The sequence below is a fragment of the Peromyscus eremicus genome, chromosome 2 (assembly GCF_949786415.1).
Source record: "Peromyscus eremicus chromosome 2, PerEre_H2_v1, whole genome shotgun sequence".
In the NCBI taxonomy this organism is placed as follows: Eukaryota; Metazoa; Chordata; class Mammalia; order Rodentia; family Cricetidae; genus Peromyscus; species Peromyscus eremicus.
Window position 1 is genome coordinate 164,747,693 of NC_081417.1, and position 7,495 is coordinate 164,755,187.

Genomic DNA, 7,495 nt, shown 5'->3' on the forward strand with positions numbered 1-7,495 from the left:
CATGCTAAAACACACATGAAAGCCACACATACACTAAGACTCTAATCCACACTCAGAGACCAAATCACATAGTAGGCATGTGAAACTAAAGGCAGGCTAGCCAGATGCCACAACCCTAGGAGCTTTAACTGTTCCTGTCTCTTCTGGGGGTACCTTGCATGTCTCAGGATGACCCAATAGTCATACCATACCCCTCAACCTGGTTTGTGGGGTGAGCACAAGCCTTAGCATCCCTTACTCAGAACAGATTCTGCCTTCCTGACCAATCAAGACCTAAAGACTTAGGTTAGACTGAAGGAGAAAGCGCCCACTCCCATTGTATCCAACTGAATTTTGACTGCCAAAAGGGGTGAGGTCATGAGCCTTTTGGTTCTGGAAGCAGGCAGCAGCCACTGATGACATCCCAGGAGATGGAAATCATGCTGAGGAAAAGTAGCCCAGGACTTAGCTGGTCAGTTGGGAACCACAGCTTGTCACTCACCAATTTTGTAGTCTTGCTCAAATTATTCAACCTCTTTGAGCCCATTTTCTTAAGTGTAAAATATGGCTAAGGCATTTCTTTTAGCTCAAGGTTCAGAAGTGGTACTAGTTAATAAGGCTGGTGAGGGACTCCCAGACTCAGCATAAGCCCTGCAGTGTCTTTCCACATCTAAGCAGTGTTCCTTTGGGGGAATGTGAACAGACTTGCTATGTGACATTCAGCAGCAGAAGAGGAAGAGCCTGGGCCATGTTGTCTGAACTAGAGCAACTCATATCTCCCAGTATTGCTGGGGCTGGAAAAAGGAAGAAAGGAAGGTAGATAGACAGACAGACAGACAGGGAGGGAGGGAGGGAGAAAGGAAGGGAGAAAGAAGGAACACTGGCCTCTAATTCAGCCCTTTTCACTTCTTCCTAGGAAAGCCTGAAGGGATAACTAATGTTCAGGGAAGGCACAATGAGGGTCAGCTTCATGTTTCACATTTGATTGGGCCTCAGAGTATGTGTCTTCTCCTTCTTCTTGGCCTGTCCTACACTTGCTTCCCCAGGTGCTCCTGGTTCTGTGAAAGGGAGGCAGGCTGGGATAGCATAAGGATGTCCTCTATTATTGATCTACAAGAGACCCCTGTGGTCACTATTCACTAACTACATATTGAAAGATATGGAAAGAGGTTGGAGAGATGACTCAGTTGATTAAGAGCACTAGCTACTCTTTCAGAGGACCCAGCAACCACACAGTGGCTCACAACCATTTGTAGCTCTAGTTCCAGGGTGATCCAATGCCTTTTTCTGGACTCCGTGGGCACAAGGCATGCACATGGTGCACAGACATTCAAATATATGGGTGTTTCAGGTAAAACATATACATGTTTGAGGAAGGGAGAGAAAAGAGAGATAGAGGGACACACACACACGGGGGGGGGGGGGAAGAGAGAGAGAGAGAGAGAGAGAGAGAGAGAGAGAGAGAGAGAGAGAATGAATAAATAGATGTTCCTGGACCTTCCTAGTGTAGGCCTTCTGCTCTCCCAGAAAGGATACTGGAGTACTTACTTCCACCCTGAGCCTTATAAGTATCTATTCCCAAGAGTAACCAGGAACCAGGAGCAGGTAGGTACTGTCTACTCCCAGGACAGGGCTACCTTAGGGACTACAGGTACTTGGTGTTTCAAAGGACTCCAGGCTCAGTTTTTCTCCTGGGGTTCTTCATACTTGGGTGCAACTCAGAGTGCACCCTGTGAGAGTCTTATGCGATTCATTTGAAACAAACAAGATACTTTTTAAAAAAAGATTTACTTATTTATTATGCATACAGTGTTCTGTCTGCATGCCTGCCTGCACTGCAGGCCAGAAGAGGGCACCAGATCTCTTTATAGATGGTTGTGTGCCGCCATGTAGTTACTGGGAATTGAACTCACCAGGAATTGAACTCAGGACCTCTGGAAGGGCAGCCAGTGCTCTTAACCTCTGAGCCATCTCTCCAGTCCACAAGATTCTTAGTATGGGGAGACTGAAGCATCCTCTCTGGGCTAAGGGCTGGCTTATCTGAGGTTTCTGGACCTAGATTGGTGAGGGATCTCTTTGGTGTTTCTGCGGAGAGACCATGCATTGACTGCACTAGCCAGGCAGGATCTTGGGTCACCCCAGAACAGGTACCAAGGTGCCTCATACTCTGACATGGGGATACATCTGCTAGTCTGGTACTTCCTGATGGGAGTCAGGGAGATAGGTGAGGATGTTTTTCCTGGGTCACCTCCAGCCCTTTGGGGCCCTCCCTCAAGCTCTGGCCAGACTGACTCTACTGGAGGCCTTGTGGTCTACCCTTTAGGAAGCTTTTTGTTTTTCTTATAATTTATTTTTAAATTTATGAGTCAGATATGGCAGAGTGTAGCAGGCTTTCTTGGACCACCAGCCTCCAAATCATGACAGGGAGATTTATTATTAATTATGAAAGCTCAGCCTTAGTTTAGGCTTGACCTACTACCTCTTACAACTTAATTGAACCTGTTTCTATTCATCTGCATTTTGCCTCAGAGCTTTTTACCTTCCTTTCAATTTGTATGTCCTACTTTCCTGTTTCTTCTGTGTCTGTCTGGCCCTGGGCATCTCCCTTGTTCTGTCTTCTTATTGAGCCTAGATTCCTCCTCCTACTTATTCTTTCTGCTTGCCTGCCCCACCCATCCCTCTACTGCCTAAGCTATTGGCCATTCAGCTTTTTATTAGACCACTCAGGTGCCTTAAGCAGGCAAGATAAAACAAATGCAACATACCTTAACATAGTTAAACAAATGCAGCATAAACACATGTACACTTCTTTAAATAGTTAAAGTAATATTCCACAACATAAACAAATGTAACACATCTTTACATAGTTAAAGCAATATTTCACAACAGCAGGGAACAGTTTTAATCCCAGGACATGGAAGGCAGAGCCAAGGAAGGTGAATCTCTGAGTTCAAAGCCAGCCTGGTCTACACAGTGCATTCCAGGTCAGCCAGGGCTACATAGTGAGACCCTGGTCAAAAATAAATAATCAAAATAAATTTTATATGAGTTTGTGTGAGTATATGCCACATGTGTGTTGATACCCACAGAGACCAGAAGAGGGTGTCAGATTCCCTAGAGCTGGGGTTCCAGTTCAGCCCTCTTACATGTATTTTTAAAAAATTACATTTATCAGGGCTGCAGCAATGGCTCAGTGGTTAAAAGCACTTGCTGCATTTCCAGAGTACCCAGGTTTTGGTCTTAGCACCACAAAAGGTAGCTTGCAACCATTTGTAATTCCAGCTCCAAGGAATCTAATGCCTCTGGCCTCTGTGGGTGCCTACACTCATGTGCACATACCCACATGAGAACAGACACAATTAAAAATAAATATTTGGTAAAAATTTACATGTATTTATGTGTGTGTATGTGTAGACGTGTGTGCCACAGTATGTTGCAATCAGAGGACAACTTGCAGGAGTCAAAATTCTCCTTCTACCATGTGTGTCGTGGCTCTTGAGCTTGGGCCATCAGGCTTGGTGGCATGTGCCTTTATCCAGTAAGCCATCTTGCTGGCTCTTGGAGAGTGCTGTTTTGTTTTTTTGAGACACAGTTCTCTGTGTAACAGCCCTACTTTTCCTGGAATTCACTTTGTAGACCAGGCTGGCCTTGAACTCACAGAGATCTGTCTGTTTCTGCCTCCTAAGTGCTGGGATTAAAGGTGTTTGTCACCATGCTGGTTTTTTGTTTTGTTTTGAATTCCAGACTTTCTTGGTCTTCTGGAAGCTGTTACAACATTAAGGAGAGTACCCAAAATGCTGAGTAGTGATCAGCTATTTTTTCCTAAAACTCAGCTTCCCCCCTCCATAAAACTGGAGGTATATCCTGGAGGCAAACCCTAGGCTCTCCCATTGCAGAAAGATGGCTTCTATCCTTAGGGGTTTGGTTCTGGAGTTCAAGAAGGTTCCAGTCACCTCCTCCTGCTAGTAGGTCATCCACCAGCTTTATAGAGAGAGACCTGAGTCCTATTGCCCAGAAAGTTGAAGGTGTGTCTGGTGAGGTGAGGTCTCTGGTTCTGGCAGAACCTGCTGGCTACTTCTGTCCCCATATATCCCAATATCTTGTCCCTTCAGGTATAAGTCAGGTGTGCTTAGGATTTGGGGGGCTCTGAGTTGGGCTCTCTCTGCAGCCTCACCATCATGATAGTTCAGGTATTCATGCTACCTGAACTATGTATGTTTGTAGGTATGTTAGTGCTTCATTTTATACAAGGACAAGCAGGTCGGAGAATGGCTATGGCCCAAGATCTGGCTGTTGTTTGCATTCATATTGTCTTATGGTTACTATTACTGCAATGAAACACCATGAAAAAAAGGCAATTTGGTGAGGAAAAGGTGTCTTAGTTAGGGTTTCTATTGCTGTGATGAGACACCATGACCATGCGCAGGCAGACATGGTGCTGGAGAAGAAGCCAAGAGTTCTACATCTGGATTGGCAGACAGCATGGAGAGAGAAACACTGGGCCTGGCTTGAACATTTGAAAACCCAAAGTTCACCCTCAGTGACACACTTCCTTCAACAAAGCCACATCTACCCCAACCAAGACATACCTATTAGTGCCACTCCCTAATGACCAATCATTCAAATATATGAGCCCATGAGGTCATTCCTATTCAAACCACCACAAAAGGATTTATTTGGCATACACTTCTACATCACTGTTCATCATTCAAGAAAGTCAGAGCAGGAACTCAAGCAGGACAGGAACCTGGAGGCAGGAGCTGATGCAGAGGCCATGGAGGAGTGCTGCTTACTGATTTGCTCCTTATGGCTTGTTCAGCCTTTGTTTGTTGAGACAAGGTTTCTCTGTGTAACCCTGGCTGTCCTGGACCTCACTCTGTAGACCAGGCTGGCCTGGAACTCAGATCTACCTGCCTCTGCCTCCTGAGTGCCTGGGATTAAAGGCAAACATCACCCTGCCCAGCATCAGCCTGCTTTCTTATAGAATCCAGGACCACCAGCCCAGGGGTGACCCCACCTACAATGGCCTAGGCCCTCCTGCATCAGTCACAAATTAAGAAAATGCCCTACAGCCCAATCTTATGGATACATTTTCTTTTTTCTTTTTTTTTTAAAAGATTTTATTTATTTATCATGTATACAGTGAGTGTTCAGCCTGCAGGCCAGAAGAAGGCACCATATCTCATTGTAGATGGTTGTGAGCCACCATGTGGTTGCTGGGAATTGAACTCAGGACCTCTGGAAGAACAGCTAGTGCTCTTAACCTCTGAGCCATCTCTCCAGCCCCGGATACATTTTCTTAATTGAGGTTCTCTCCTCTCAGATGATTCTAGCTTGTGTCAAATTGACATAAAACTAGCCAGCAAGGTATGTTCCAGAGAGCCCATGATTATTTTTCTTTGCAGAATGGCCTCTTTTCTAACTTTGCATCCTTTAAAAGTGGCTTAATTTGGGTTGGGGATTTAGCTCAGTGGTAGAGCACTTGCTAGCAAGAACAAGGCCCTGGGTTTGGCCCTCAGCTCTGGAACAACAACAACAAAGAAATGCAAAATAACAAAGGTGACTTAATTTACCTTGATTAGGGACCATAGAGCTCTGGGGAAGGAGGAGGCAAAGGGTCTCTCTGATGTGTTTTCTGAGTTTGTCAGTGAGAGAAGCCACTGGTCTTCCAGGGCTAACTTGCCATGTTGGGCTGACAGACAGAACACTCCCCAGGGCTCAGGGGCTAGCCCTGCTGCAGCAGGCCAGATCACAACTAAGGTGAGTGGGCTCCCACCACCTGCCCTGTGAATCAATGGCCACTGCTGGACTCACAGTGTTGTGTAACACAAACTGCTAAATGGTTTTATTAATAAAAAACCTGGAGCCAGATATTGGGGTGAAAGCTGAAAGATCAGAGGAATAGAACAAGCCAGCCACAAGCTCTTACTGTTAGGAAAACCCTCAGCCCAAGAGAGCTATTTCCTGTATACTCAGGCTTTATATACCTTTCTGTGCCCTGCTATCTTACTTCCTCTCTCTGCTCAACCACATCACTTCCTTTTTCCGCCCATCTCTATCACTTCCTGTATGTCTGTACAGACCTCCAGACCTCTATGGTAAACTAGTGTTAGGATTAAAGGAGTGTGCTACTACTGCCTGACCTCTATGTCTAATCTAGTGGCTGGCTCTGTCCTCTGATCCCTAGATATTTATTTATATATATAAACATATGCTTATATATAATATATATTCAGTACCCCAATATATTGTTTACTAATATGTTGGGGTACACATATCACCACAGTGCTGAGTCTCAGCCATCAATTGTCAACGATCAGTTAGTGAGCCCACTGTTGATGCTCAGAGGCAGTCAGGGTCATGGTGAAGGATGAGAACTTTAAGTTGAACAGCAATTCCGCCCTACATATCTGGTTGGCTAAGCACTGCCAATGACAGCCTCTGCTTGGTAGCCCAAACTTGCATCCCTGGAGCAGCCTGAGGACATCCCAAGCACCACTTAGTCCAGTCTTCAGCTACTTCTCACGTGACCAAAGAGGATGTGAGACTATCCAGGTCCTTTTGTCCAGATCCCAGCTCTACTTTGCCCTGCAAGGTGGAGTCCCAACACTCGCCACATCCAGCTTGGTTTCCTGGAACCTACATACACTGAGTTCACAAGCAAACGAAAGGGGAAGGTGTTGGGTCAAGGGCATGGGATGTGTGTGTGTGACATATATGTCACCAACATGAGAACAAATGTGAGCATCCCAGGAATGCAAAGGTGAGGCAGGAATGTGAGCATGAGGGTCTGGGGAAGTCTGGACATCTATCAGCCTCTCTGCCCAGCTTTTCCAGCTGTCAGGGCCCAAACTAGTATTCAGAACATCCCCACTAGCAGCCAGATGGCCTGGCCAAGTGACCAAGATGTGACACTTCCCCTCTCCAAGGCCAGGAAGGAGGCCATGGAAGAGGAAAACCCGTCTTAGAGAAATGTCCTCGAGCATAATGACAGTATTCATGAACTGGATCAAAAGCTTGGTACAAAAAAACACAGAAACTATTTTTATGAGGACGTCTGTCCTCAGGGCTAGGAGGCTGTCACAGGGTTGGCTATGCCTATGCCTATCAATTGCGCTGTACACAGGGGTCTTTATGGCTAGAGGGGCAGCGAGGGCAGGCTAGATGACCTCTAGGCCCGGAATTCTCGCTTTAAGAGCAGACGAATGAATCCTGGGCCAGAAGGTGGCCGGTGGCAGTCTCAGATCGTGGTGACCTCACGGGTCATCTTTTCTCTGGACCTGGCGTCCCAGACTGGCCCGAGATATGGGGGACGGGGGCACTGAGGGATGCCTGCAGCCACTTATTGTTCCTGGGGTGCCGGTCAGGCAGTATCCTGTCCCGAGAGCCTCCTGGAGGAGTCAAGCTACTCGCTCCCCGCCCCTCCCCCGAGCTCTTCTCCAGTGCGCACGCGCCAGCCACCCTTTACGCAGCGGTGGGACGTAATTACTCCAAGACAGTTAAGATACCCGGGACA